The following is a 15,451-nucleotide window of genomic DNA, read 5'->3' on the forward strand; positions in this document are numbered from 1 at the left end:
TTTTCTATTTTTCTATTGTAGAAAAAGGCATAGTTTCATTCTAGAGGTTTGGCATCTTGTGGTTTTATTCTCTCCTTTCATTTTGGCTTTCATTTTATTATTTGATAGTCATGATTTGAATGGAAGAAATGAAAAACAGCATCACTGAGAGCACAGAACTGTGAATTCACATGCTGCCTTTGCCCTGTCATTTTCCCTCATGCTGGTTTTCAATTAAGAACTGTCAATGACTCATATCAGCAGTAATCCCTTTAACATGCAGTTGACTGAATGTGCCCAGTCGATACCTTCATTCTTAGTCATCTTGGCTATTCTAAGGACAGCAGAAGTCTCTTGTGTTTACCTCTCACAGAAGATTGGCCTCTGATCTTCAAATCCCTTGTTTAGCTAAAGTGGCCCTCTCGGGACTGCGGCAAGCAGGGGATGAAGCGACACAGCGTGATGGAGCGACAGACAAATTCAGAGAGGGTAGCCGACCGAGAGAATTGTGAGGTTGTAAAGAAGAAGAATGATAGATAAATGAGTGATAGGGATGGGAAGATGAGAAAAAGAGATATTCAGAGAGAGAAATGGGAGAGGTAGGAGGGAGAAAACCTTTTAGGGTGAGGCAGTCTTTCCTCCCACCACTCCTTCCTCTCCTTCTCGTCTTGCAGGCCTGATTGAACCTCCGTGGTTGAACTCATCAGGTATTCACAAAGCCCCTTCTCTGACGCCCACCATCCCAGTGCTTTCTGTCATGGATGCAATGAGAGGCTTAGGTCCTTTGTGGATCACTATCCCTGTCATATTTTTTGATGACACCACCTTCCACTTTAGCTGGGGGTGGTTGGAATCAACTAGGAGGGAAAAAGAGGGGGCTTGGTTTTGATAGATGTTGTGTTTTTCCGTACCACAATGTGTATTCTTGTGGCAAGGTTAAGTCAGCTGGATTCACACCTGAGTTTTAGTGATGTGGGAAAACGACATTGGAGTGACAAAGATTTGAGGTTTGGTTGTGAGCAAACAAGCGAATGCACAGAGCGAGGTGCAGTGAGATTTGACAACATTTCTTCTTATTTTTCAAAAGGATGAATACTGTTTTTATTTGTATTTTACCTGCTTATCTGCTGAGATGCCAACTGTTATCTCAATTATTTCTCCCTGCCTCTCTCTACCTATATACTCCATGTGTTTAAGTGACAGTTGCTAACATGTGTCAATTTTATGCCTTACCGATTGTTAGGAAGATAGCAGAACCTACCTACATATCATTTCCAAATGAAAACCAAAGGGTGGGGCTATTATATATAGACACTGCTGCAACACAGCTAGTAGCAGTGGACAGTGAAGAAAAGCAATGGGGGGCAATCAATAATCTAGTAATAAGGGCTCAGAGCAGGATGGTCATGTGAGGGAAGGGAACTTGTAGCAAGCGGAAAGGGAGATGTGAACAAGAAAAGTGAGAGAGAAATGGATGTGATACCAGGTCATGCATGATATATGGTGGTTAAATGTGTGCATTCACACAGCTAAATGCATGAATTGTGCCAGTGACACACGAAAGCTGGACTATTGATCGTTGTTTTCCGTGTCACCTCGGAGAAGCTGGCAGCCACCACAGATGTACTATACAGCACAGTTGTTAGCTCTTCCATGCCCCGAGGTACAGCAACCCAAACACACAACCCTGACACCATGAAACCCTCCTGGGCTTTGCAGACTACTTCTTCCTGTCAAGCTTCTGCTTATCGACCTGAACAAAGAAGTCAGTGGCCTTATCTTAAATTGCCTTGAGTTTAATACCTGTGCACTCATCTTGCAAAACTACTCCTCTTGTACATCTACAAACCTATTTAAGGGTTGGTTAACCCAAATTATTTTGTTTACCCTGGTTTACAGCCAAAGAGAAACCTTATCAAAGCTTTATACAGAGCCAGTTATTGAGGCTAACTGCACTATCAAGTCTTTTATTTAGAGAAGGTCGTGCTCATGTGAAAGTGCCAAAAATTAAATGTAACTCAGTCTCTCTACTATTGAACACATCTACTTTCAAGATCTTCTGCTAAGGTAAACAAAAACACACAAACCTGTCTTAAATTGGTCCCTAGTTCAGCAGGTCATGAATCAATCTATGGTGAATTGGATTTCAGGCACTAATTAGGCTCTTGTTTCATCGAGCAGTGGAACACTGATGAGTCGATGACCTGCATCACATTTTTTTTAAAGCACAGTGGTAATGATGTCCCATTAACAACAGTACTCCCTAGAGTTAGGTAGACTATAGTGCAAAGGAGTCATTAAAATATTTAAAATCAAGCTTTAAAAATACCAATATTAAATCCTCAAGGAATACACACAGCCTTTGCACAAGGGTGTCACCACTGTAAGCACAACTGCATCTAACAAAACTAATGAATAAGCTTGCTTCACATAAGCTAATTATCACAATTTGGCCATTATATTTCTTCAGAGAAATGATGAACAGTCTGTCATACATGGCTGTACTCAAACTGCTAATGGACACTGAACAGAAATAAAAAAAAATCTTTAGAAAAATCATCTTCATTTTTTTTTAGGGGGATTGCACATCTCTGTTGGTCAAGAGTCAAATGTCACACATCTGCTGAGAGACTTACTTTTCTATGGGCATTGCAAGTGTGGCAGTCACTCTACTGGAGTATGTTAATAACGGCAGTAATGACACTTGAGCATATGCATGCAGACAAATAGTGTGCCTCTGGAGGAAAATTTTCAAATTAATCAATTGATCTATGCTATCTTAGAGTCTTCTTAATGGTTCTCTAGGCCTCCCTGCAATATTTCTCTCAAGAAACTGTATGATAGTAGAGTGATAATTGTCTTTACATTACAATTGCCTCACATTATATTGGAGATTATGTATAGGAATTTCAGGAGCAGGGCCACGCCTCCAAACACGTTCCTTCTGGTTGTCATCTATATAGGTTCCCCCAGTTCTGCAAGCTGTTCATTCTCCGTTACGTGCCCCACCCTCCCTCCCTCCTTGTTCTCAATTCTTTAACTTCTTCACTCCTATTTAGTACATGCAGATCTGCCAGGCCCGGGAGCCGTCGCCAAGGCCTTCCCCAAACCGCAGCTCAGTTCATGTCCAAGCATTCACCTTTACCTACTAAAACACTGTCAAACTTAAAATGAAGACGTGGGCCCAGCTAGTGAAACATATTATATTGAAGACAGGACGCCATTTTCTTATTAAGGCATTTCATATTATGAATTGTTACTACGCTAGGTGCTGATGGTGGTCTAATGGTGTGGAAGATATTTTCTTGGCATACTTTGATCCCCTTAGTACCAACTGAGGGTCATCATTTTAGGCCACATAGGTCAAGGTCAGCCTACCTTGACCTTGACCAATGTGGCTGACCATGTCGATCCCTTTTTATCACTAAAGTGTACCCTTCTTCTGATGGCCTCTTCCATCAGGGCAACACAGCACATCACAAAGCCTGGTTCTGCTGGAGGTTTCTTCCTGTTAAAAGGGAGTTTTTCCTTCCCACTGATGTCAAAGCGCTTGCTCATAGGGGGTCATATGATTGTTGGGTTTTTCTCTGTATGTATCATTGTAGGGTCTACCTTACAATATAAAGCACCTTGAGGCAACTGTTGTTGTGATTTGTCACTGTATAAATACAATTAAACTGAATTAAAATGGCCTTTGTAGTCACTAGATCTCAACCCATCGTGACTACAAATCTGTAGCAACTGAATGATGCTATCATATCAATAAGGATATGAGGAATTTTTCCAACAGCATCTTGAATCAATGCCACAAAAAATTTATGCCATTCTCTAGGCAAAATGTCAGTTTTTGTAACAGTCTGTGAAGTAACAGTCTGTCATCTTTCCCTTAAAAATGCCGTAGCTTATTAATTAACATCAAATGCATTATTTGCCACAGAGCTTTTGTGACGGAGAACCTTAGTTGGACATGCTGTAGTCACTGTATCCTACACAAATTGTTTTTGCAAATAGCTGTTGAAAATCTGTTGCTTGAAAGAGTTTTAGGTCGTCACAGGGAGCACTGTCTCAGTAATGAACCCTAACTGACACAAAAACACCAGCTTGCCTTAATCAAATGAGGCAAACCCGCTGAGTGAAGCAAAGTTGGGTGCCAGTTCAAAAGATTAAGATTGGCTTTTTGAATGGACTGAATACAAAATTGTTTGTGTACCAGTTTGTCTAGGATTTTTACTAACAGAAGATACAATCATTTAGCATAAAGCCAAAATTTTATATAACACAGTCTCTTACACTGTGTGTGCCTCCCACCAGTTGACAGCTTCACCTTATCTTCACTGAACAGTTTCAATAAAGCACAGATCTGTTGCCAATGAAAACCCTGCTTTAGTTTAAGTAATCATCATTCAAAGTTCTGTTTTATTCAGAGTTTAAAGAAGACAGATTGGCACAAAAGATACTTAATTTCAATTTCTTCTGAATACTCTGTACTTAGAAATCTCCTCAGAAAGCTATTCACTGGCAATAATCGAAGCTTTAACTGGAGTAATTCAAACTTGAGTGAAATTATTGGTGAGAAACTGCATTAATATTAGTGCATTCAAGAAGTAGTCATGAAGGATACTCAAAAAATATTGTTATTAGTTGTTGGATACTGACTTGCCAGTATATTCAACAATATTGTGAAGGCAAGCAAATGGCAGGGAAAAGCAAGGTCTATAAAAGATCCGAAAAAGGCTAACTTGAAAACTTGCATGTGGAAATACAAATCTAGGAAATCATAGAGAAACATGAATAAATATAGCAGAAGACTTCTTAACCGAGTGGGAACAGGCGTGGAGAAAACTGGAGGGAACATGACGTACAGTTAGGTCAATCATTTTTTGGACATAAACACACATTATTGTAGTTTTAGTACACCAAATTAAATAATTATGCTGTCCTCGCCCTGAGTTTCCGAGTTTTCACCAGGTATAGTGAGATAAGGATGCTTCAATAACCAGACTTATTTTCCTTTTTGTGCTGATTTATTGAAGAATGGCCTCTGACCATTGCCTTGTCTTTGACCATTGTAAAACTTCAAATATACAAAATATTGTATTAGCTAACTAACGTTGCAAATTAGCTTGTGGCACGCTTACTGCAAGCTAACAAGATAAAACGTTCATACTCACTTAAACATGCAAATTATCATACCAATATTTAAGCAAAACAAAGAGACAATTATTATTTTGTCATCACTCATACTCTCGTCCATAGCAACAACATTTTAAGGTCCATATCAGCATGAAACAATAATACTTCGGAATTACATTCAGCCATCTTGGATTTTCCGCTTCCTCTATTTTTTCTCTTTTTCCAAAGTAATCAAAACAATAATACAGAGCAGCCACTATAGGAAGCTCTAGGGCAGTTGACAAAACTGTATTATAGAGCTTAACTTATAAAAGGCAAACAATAATCAAATATATTATTGAATTGGAAACTTTCAATTTCATTTCAAGGAATTTTACAAAGACTTTGTATGAATTGTTTAGGAATTACAAGCATTGACATATATAGATAGTTCCCAATTTTCAAAGACTCCAGTTAATTAATTATTTAACAAGAACTGTCACATTTCTGAATGAAAATCATTTGCAGCCAATGACTGCCTGAAGTTTAGAACTCATTGACCTTACCAAATGCTCTCTGTCAAATGCTTCCCTCTTGCCAGGCCTTTACTGCAGCCACTTTCAGTTGTTGCTTGTTTTAGGGCCCTCTGGATTAGTTTTAAAGTTAATAACTGAAAAGCATGATCTATTGGGTTGAGATCAGGTGGTGACATGGCTATTGTTGAAAATCCCATTTATTTCCCTTGTGAGACTCTTGGGTTGCAGAATGTTTTGGGTCTCTATGTATTTACACTGTGAAGCACCATGCGATCACTTTTGCAGCGTTTGGCTAAACCTGAGCAGATAATTCCATCAGCTGTCCAATCATCAATTACCATTAGCAGACTGGTTGCAGTGGCAGCCATGATTGCAAATACCACATCCTTGATCATGTGAATCATGACCTGTTCCTTGTCTTCTCCATACATTTGGTAAATGGTCTGATTCTTATATAGTGCTTTTCTACTCTATATGAGCACTCAAAGCATTTTCATACATGCCTCACTAACCCATTTATACAAGCACTTTCTACTACACTAAAGTGCTTTCTATCTAACGTTCACACACATTAATATTCAGACACATGCATCTGAGATCAACTTGGGGTTCAGTATCTTGCCTAAAGATACTTAGGCATGCAGACTGGACTGACTCCAACACCAGCCTTCCGATTAGTAGATGACCTGCTCTACATCCTGAGCTACAGCCACCACAAAGCATACAGCACCTGGTATTCCCAGGTGGTTTCCCATCAAAGTACTAACCAGGCCCAACCGTGCTTAGCTTCAGAGATCTAACAAGACAAGATGTGTTCAGAGTGGTATGGCATTTCTTCTTTCCATCAGTCTGGTACAAGGTAATTTTGGTTTTATCTGTCAAATTTTGGGTTTTTTTGTAACTGTGCAGGTGTTTTCTGACAAACTCCCAACAACCAATGGATTGCATTATGTTGTAAACTATATTTTTCCATTCATGACAATACAAGTGGGTGGTATAGTGGTCTAGGGGGCCAGATCCACCAGCCAGCTGGAACCTGTCTGTTTGTATTTTCACAGTGTGTGTTGTTAACACATACTCTATATTGCCAAAACACATCTTTTGGTTTAGCAGAGCTGGCCATGGCATTCATTCTTTTTTAAAGGGGGCATGAAATTCTACACATATAAAGGCTAACCACTGAGTCCTGCTCTCAAAAACTGGCATAGATGTAACACTGTCTGTGAAGCTGGATTTAAGAAATAAGTGCTTATAGTTAAAGTTTTAAAAACCTGTTTAGCGCCATCTTCTTTCAGTACGAAACGTGACATCATGTGGTTGGTTGGCTGGTTGGTTGCGGCTAATAGACTTACATTAGTTTATCTTAGCTAACTAGTGACAAAATCGATAAATGACTCAAACAGGAAAATCCAGCTTTTAACCGCAAAAAAAGATGATGGCCTCCGAGTTGCATTGATATCTCTTTGGGCCCACACTATAAAAGTAAAAATTAAATACTGTGATTCAACTTCAGATATTACATCTTTTTTGTGATGATGTAAGTAAGTAAGTAAAATGTATTTTACAGGAGCAAGGAAGGGAGTCTCATAAATGGCTCAAGAACCCTTTCAGGCAGATTTATTGAACAATAATTTGCCTTAAACTGTATCATTTGCATCTTTTTTTTTTCTTTAAAAACAATAATTACCTGGTTGAAAATTCTTGCAATGAAATGAATGCTTTTTCCACTGAAATTTTTAACTACTGGGTATAAAATGTGTAACCATCTCATTTTCAGTGTTTGTGCAATGCTGATAGGTTTAGACATTGCACTTGTTTATTGGAAAAGAGCTGACAAAAAGGTGTGATGTGAAAATTCAGATTCAAAAGTTTAGACATTAAACTCAGATTTTTGGTATACACAGAACATCATTAGACTTTTATCAGATAAATTATTTTTGTGATGAACACACAAACACATCAGTCTGCACAATGAAGGATGAACATTTATTTTTATTCAACCTTAGATGAAATACATAACAAACAACAGTAAAAAAATATGCACAAATACTTTCTCTTTGGATTGCATAGTATAAATATTTTAATTAGATCAAATGTCACTGAGTTATGCAAGCAAGTAACTGACTATCATGTAAGACAGAAAATCTAATTACTGACAGGACATGAAATACTAAAGTGATAAAGTAAATATTCATATGTGCTGCAAAATGTGTTGCCAAGCTAATTATGGCTATAATTACACCCACTATTGTTTGTTATTATAACTGTAATTCACTGCAAGCATTTTGGGTGGTTTTGGGCATATTTTTGGCATATTAGTATGCATCAGTGGCTTTTTTGTTAAGTTTTATTTCTAGAAGAATAGAAATAAGCAAGCCAATGTTCAAACATTTTTTTTATTCCCTCACATCAGTCTCTTCATGATTTTATGTTCTTCTGCTTGTTTTTTTTTTCTCTTTCTAATATTCACTGATGGACTTACATAGATTTAGAAATAAGAGTTACTCTTCCATTTAAGTCTCAGAAAAAAAATGACTGAAAGTACAATTGCTATATCTGATATTACATAAGGGTCTATAGTCTGGAGAACAGTTACACAAATTATTATTTCATAATAATTTCATATTATTTCAACACAATCACAGCTAATCTCCCTCTGAATCCTTTTTCAGGGCTTAATAGTGTGTCACATTGACTTTTCATTCCCACCCTGCTGTCTGGAGCTCCATCTGCAAGATGAGTCGCATCAAATCAAAACCCAACAAACGTCAAGCTCATAAATGAATGGAAGTATCATGAGTCATATTCTTTATTATCAGGAATGTATTACCTATTTCCACCTTTCACACATCTACATATCTCCTCTTCCACTGGCTCACTAACTGGTATTCAGTGGTTTCCTTCAGATACACAGGGAGACACAGACAGGGGTCATTCAATCATCAGGTGCAAACAAGTCTGCAGCTCCTTTCATTGCAAGCGCAGATTTGATGGCTATGTCCAATCTAAAGTGGCAGGACTGTTTGGGTTTATACCATGCTATTGATCAAGTCCATAGCAGTAGCTTTATCAGCGTGTGGGGGAATGTAAACAGCTGAGAGGAGAACTGAGCTGAACTCCCTCGGGAGGTAAAAAGGCCTGACTTTAACGGTCAGCAGCTCGAGACTCTGAGAGCAAATCTAAGCTAAGGATCCTGCAGCAGCCACCAGGCCCAGGCTCTTCCAGCAGCCACTAGGCCCAGGATCCTCCTGCTCCACCAGGCCCAGGCTCTTCCAGCAGCCACCAGGCCCAGGCTCTTCCAGCAGCCACCAGGCCCAGGATCCTGCAGCAGCCACCAGGCCCAGGCTCTTCCAGCAGCCACCAGGCCCAGGCTCTTCCAGCAGCCACTAGGCCCAGGATCCTCCTGCTCCACCAGGCCCAGGATCCTCCAACAGCCACCAGGCCCAGGCTCTTCCAGCAGCCACTAGGCCCAGGATCCTCCTGCTCCACCAGGCCCAGGAGCGTTAAGATGCCGCCTAAGAGGAGCAACGTTAATGAGGAGGAACTGGAGGACATAAAGAAATCCCTAAACTTTATGTCTGAAGAAATAACAACAATTTCAAAACAACAAAAACTGATACTCAATTTAATGGATGATATTAAAGAACTAAGAAGGCAGAGCGAGGAAAAGGACAAGAAGATTGCTATGCTGGAAGGACGGGTGTCAGATCTGGAACAATATTCAAGAGTAAATGATGTGATAGTGACAGGACTGGAAACCAAGCATCAGACATACGCACGGGTAGCAGCAGCAGAGAGAGGGGAGCCACCCGAGCAAGAGCTACGCTCTTTGGAAGAGCAGGTAATGGCCTTCTTTAAAAGCAAAGGTATAGAAATGGACAGTAAAAATATTGAGGGATGCCATCCTCTTCCGAGAAAAAATCAAATACCTGCCATTATCATTCGTTTTGTTAATAGAAAACAGAAAAAAGAACTGCTCAAGCAAGGAAGAAAGCTAAAAGGTACAAATGTTTATTTAAATGAACACCTAATCAAGAAAAATGCAGACATTGCAAGACAAGCAAGAATATTAAGAAAACAGAAGAAAATACAGTCAACTTGGACGTCAGACTGTAAAATATTCATTAAGTTAAATGGAACACCAGAGCAGGCTAAGGTTCTAGTCATCAAAGAGATGACGGAACTAGAAAAATATAACTGATAAATGCAAAGCAGTGCTAAATATGATGTGACCGTCCAAGTGCACAACCAACGCAGATGTCTGACAATTTTCAACTAACAACTCATATAGATATTGAAAATAAGACATTGATGTATGACAGCAACATAGATCCTGATTGTAATTTCTTTAACAATAAGACAAATGAATGCAATTATTATACAAATGAGCAACTTAAAAAGGAATTCAAGGTAGAACAGGGTATAACAATGGTTCACTTTAATAGTCGAAGCTTATATGCAAACTTTCAATCCATCAAAGACTACATAACACAGTTTGAACAGCCATTCAATGTGATAGCCATATCGGAGACCTGGATAACTCCTGGAAAAGAAGAAGACTTTAAAATAAATGGATATGAATTCCTTCATGTAGACAGGATCAACAAGAAAGGAGGTGGGGTGGCACTTTACATTGATAAAAACCTAAAGTACAAAAGAATGGGAAGAATGACAACTGTTATTGATGGAGTGATGGAATGTTTATCAGTGGAAATAATTATAGAAAAAAGGAAAAACCTAATTGTCAGTTGTATATATAGAACACCAGGATCTAAGATTGAGATATTTAAGGATAATATGGAGGACTTATTTACAAATATAAATCAGAAAAGAATGTTTATTTGTGGGGACTTTAATATTGACTTATTGAATCCAAATCATAATAAGAGTACAGAAGAATTTATTGATTCCATGTACAGCATCGGTTTATTTCCACTGATAACAAGACCGACCAGAATAACATCTCATTGTGCAACTCTATTAGATAATATATTTACAAATATAATAGAAGGAAAGATAAAAAGTGGGCTGTTAATCAATGATATAAGTGACCATTTACCAGTCTTTGCATCTTATAATTGCCATTATAAAGTGAACAACGATGGACATAAGATTATTTACAAAAGAATAAGAACAGAGAAGACCTTAAATTGTCTTAGAAATGAACTTTTAAAGCAAGATTGGAATATTGTATATGAACAAACAGAAGTTAATAAAGCTTACGAAGGATTTTTAAGAACATTTAACACATTACTTGATAAAAACTGCCCAGTAATTGAAATCAATAGGAAACACAACTATGCAGGAAGACCATGGATGACAAAAGGACTACAAAATGCCAGCAAAAAAAAGAATACCTTATATCGAGAATTCATAAAAAAGAGAACAATAGAAACTGAAATGAAGTATAAAACTTACAAAAATAAATTAACTAATATAATGAGATCCTGTAAAAGAGAGTATTACATTAAAAGGTTAGAACACAATAAAGATAACACAAGAGATATATGGAATGTATTAAACAGAATAATCAAAAATGAATCAAGGAATAATGATTACCCTGGGTACTTTATAGAAGGGACAAGAAGTATTAATAACATGGAGGAGATAGTAAATGGCTTTAATGAATTCTTCGTAAACATAGGGCCAAAACTGGCAGAAGAAATAAAGGTTGATGGAATAGAAAGGGACACTGGTGAAAATATTGAAAGGAATAGTAGCTCAATGTTTTTAAGAGCAGTGGAAGAGAAAGAGATTTATGACATGGTTAGAGGACTTAAGAACAAAACCAGTACAGACTGGAATGATATTGATATGGTAACGGTAAAGACAGTTATTGATGGTATCGTAAAACCATTAAAATATATATTCAACTTGTCGTTTCAAAAAGGAGTTTTTCCACAAAAAATGAAAGTTGCTAAAGTTATTCCCATTTACAAAACCGGTGAAAGACATCATTTTACAAACTATAGACCAGTGTCAATACTCTCCCAGTTCTCTAAGATACTGGAAAAACTCTTCATAAAAAGATTTGACAGTTTTGTGGAAAAATATGAATTAATGACAGATAGTCAGTATGGGTTCAGAAACAACAGATCAACAGCTTTGGCACTGATAGATTTAATGGAAAAGATAACGGAATGTATGGATAATAAGAGGTAAGCGCTCGGAGTTTTCTTAGATCTAAAGAAGGCGTTTGATACTGTTAATCATGAAATTCTATTAAAAAAAACTGGAAAAGTACGGGTTTAGGGGAGTGGTTTTAGAATGGTTAAAAAGCTATGTAGGGAATAGGCAACAATATGTACAAATAAATGAATATAAATCTAATTTGATGGATATAGCTTGTGGAGTACCTCAAGGTTCAGTACTGGGTCCAAAAATGTTTATTATGTACTTAAATGATATCTGCAGAGTATCGGAGATTTTAAAGTTTGTAATATTTGCAGATGACACAAATATACTGTGTGCAGGTGGGGAATTGCCACAGGTTTTGGAAATGATCACACAGGAATTAACGATATTAAAGAAGTGGTTTGATATAAATAAATTATCATTGAATCTCGATAAAACCAAATTTATGTTGTTTGGAAACCAAAAGAAAAACATCGAAGTAGAAATATGTGTTGACAATGTATATTTAGAAAGAGTAAATGAAATAAAATTTCTTGGGGTGATCATTGACCACAAGCTCTGTTGGAAGCCACACATTACTTATGTTCGGGGGAAATTGGCACGGGGCATTGCCGTCCTGGGAAAAGCAAAGCATATGTTGGATCAGAAAGCACTGCACATTTTATACTGTGCTTTACTACTGCCATATATGAGCTACTGTGTAGAGGTCTGGGGAAACACATACAAAAGTAACACACAAACAATAACTATAATACAGAAAAGGGCCATTAGATTAATAAATAATGTAGGGTACAGGGACCATACAAATGCACTCTTTGTCAAAATGCAAGCTATTAAATTCCAAGACTTGGTGAAGCTTAAAACAGCGCAAATAATGTATAAAGTCAGAAATAAATTGCTTCCCAAAGAAATCTGTAAATTGTTCATAGAAAGAGAAGGTGGGTATAACTTAAGAGGGAAATGGAATTTAAAAATACAAAGTGCTAGAACAACTTTAAGAACTATGTCTATCTCAATTGCAGGAGTTAAATTATGGAACAGTCTAACAGAAGAAATAAAAGACAGTCAAAACATAAAACAGTTTAAAGTAAAATATAAAAACCTAATTTTAAATAAGTATAAGAATGAAGAAAACGGGGTTAACCCAGGATGGTAATGTTGCTGGTAATGGTGTTGCGGTTCTTTTTTGGTTGTTTTTTTGTTTTTTTGTTTTGTTTTGTTTTGTTGTTTTTCCATAACTTGTGTATCTGCAAATATACACATTCTGTATTTTTCATATGAAAGAAACTATACTGTGGTGGGGCTTGCTAATTTCTTGTTTTTGATTTATGTATGTTATGTTTTGTTTTACTTCATATGTTTATATGTTTCATATGTTGTTTGTTTAATTTAAGACAAAAAAAAATTAAATGAATGAGAGGTAAAACTTGAGGGGGTAGGGACAAATAAGTAAATACTTCAGCCTACTCCTTTTCAAACAAATAATGGAATGATATTTTGTAATGATTGTGAAGGCACATGTTTGAAATGTTTGAAATAAAAATGAACTGAACTGAACTGAAGTGTAATTGTCTTCTAAGTCTTCAGGCATTGTTAACTCCCTTTCTCTGTCCGCTCATTAACTGTGGTCTTTCCTTTCTAGTTCATCTTCTGTCTTCAGATCACTTTTCTCCATTATAAGACACTGTTGTTGGGGGGGGGGGGGGGGGGGGTCACTTAATGTTTCCATTTACAGATGGCTGAGTTTAGAACAGCAGCAAATTCATTGGCATTGAAAGTAAATGAGAAAAATGGTTTCTTTGGAGGGTTCGTTCTCGCAGAGACAGGTAGACGTAAGACCATCGCCCACACACAAATAATGATGCAGGAGCATTTTGGGACAACCAGTCTCTGGACCTCTGTTACTGAGGCCTAAAAACAGTGATATTGCTACCTTGTTTTGAAAATTATCCTGTAAAACAGAGAAAGCCTAGGACAAGTGGACTGACTCATGATGGTCCACAAAGTGACAACACAAACGTGTGGATCGATAAACAAAATTACAGCTGCAGGTTTTTGATACAGGTTACATCATGTTGATGTGCAATCCTTAAACCTCTCCTTTGTAGAGCCCTGTGCTTATTTGCTCACTCTAACCACCCAGTCTTTTCTATAACCTCTTAAGCCCCAATGCCCAACCGATCTCCTGCCTTTTGTGTGGGGGCATTGGGGCTTAAAAGGATAAGGTCAGGTTGTTTGTTCCTTTTATGATTTTTAGAATGGAATTACTACAAATTATATTCTAAAACTAATGTAACATGTTAAGTATGGAATCAAGGAAATTATCAGAGTCTGGACTGTCTGGGCTGTTTTCTCTATTTTTTCTCTCCAGACAGATTGGTGAGCAGATCTTGTCTCTGATTCTGCCTCCCCATTTTGCCTTTCTTGTGTTGTAGCACATAAAGCACTTAACTTTGGGACACACTGTCAAAATCTGCAATTAAGGTCCAGAAATACTTTAGCCATCACCGGAATCAACCAAACCGGGACCCAAATGCAGGACTTCCTGATAGGCAACACTGAATTAATTATTATTATTTTTCCATCTGTCCCGTTTGGTTCTTTTTCCATCAGAATTGTTGTCTAAAGGCAAAGAAAGATGCCCAACGGATTTACTTTACCAAATGGACAATCCCGGCCTTGCCATATTGGTCTATTTAATTCACCTTTGCTTTTATTGTTTATTTTATTTTATTTTCACTTGCTACACACGGGTAAGACATTACTGGGGTAAAGAAAAGGGAGAAAGAAAGAGGGAAAGAAAAACGGCGGGGAAGAGGAACGGTGATAAAGGGCAAAAACCAAAAGACAAAAAATACATATATCGATCACCTGGATCACCTATTGAGAATGAAAAAAGAGAAAACAAGCAGAAGAAAAAGAGAGCAATATAATAAACAACATCATCGATGACCTCTGTGAATATAAAAGTAAATAGTAAATATTGAATATTATTGTGCAGCACGTAGGATCGACAGCACACAGTGTGCTTTGAGGTAGGAGCCAAAAAGGGTGTAGTTTGTGTGTGTGAGCACCCGTGTGTACACCTGTGAGCGTGAGCGCGCTTGTATTTAAAAGGTTCCTTCATGTAATGATCTGCTAGAGGGTGTGGGGAGCCACAGCCCCGTCCTCCAGGGCATGACGCAGGTATGGAGGAGATCAAAACTCCAGACATCGAGAGGCCCTCATAGCACAAGAGACCAAGGAAGACCAGAGGGGCAGCTGCGCCACTATCCCAGAAAGAGCTGAGAAGAGCCCCACATGAGGGGTCACTCAGCAGCTGTGCCAGAGTGACCAAGCCCCAGGCCGAGAGGCCCCGACAAGCAGCCACCAGGAGTGAGCTGGTGCGTACCTGGACGCCCATCCCCGGACACAAAGAACCACCATTGTACCTGAGTGCGTCTGCCACTGGCAGGGGGAGTGGCCCCTCCCTGGGGCCAGCTACGCCACTGACCCCAATAGGCATCCTCATACTCTGCAACCAACCAGGGCAACCCAGTTCAGCAGCGCCACCCGGCCCGGCCCAGCCCACCCAACCCCACCACAGTCCACCCAACCCCACTACAGTCCACACTGAATTTATTGACAGTGAACAATGACGTGCAAAAACAGTTCCCAATAAAGCATTTGCCTTCATGACACTCCGCGCA

Source organism: Copadichromis virginalis, linkage group LG12, assembly GCF_057382275.1.
Source record: "Copadichromis virginalis isolate Kocher_CV1m ecotype Utaka linkage group LG12, C_Virginalis_male_GT1.1, whole genome shotgun sequence".
Lineage (NCBI taxonomy): Eukaryota > Metazoa > Chordata > Actinopteri > Cichliformes > Cichlidae > Copadichromis > Copadichromis virginalis.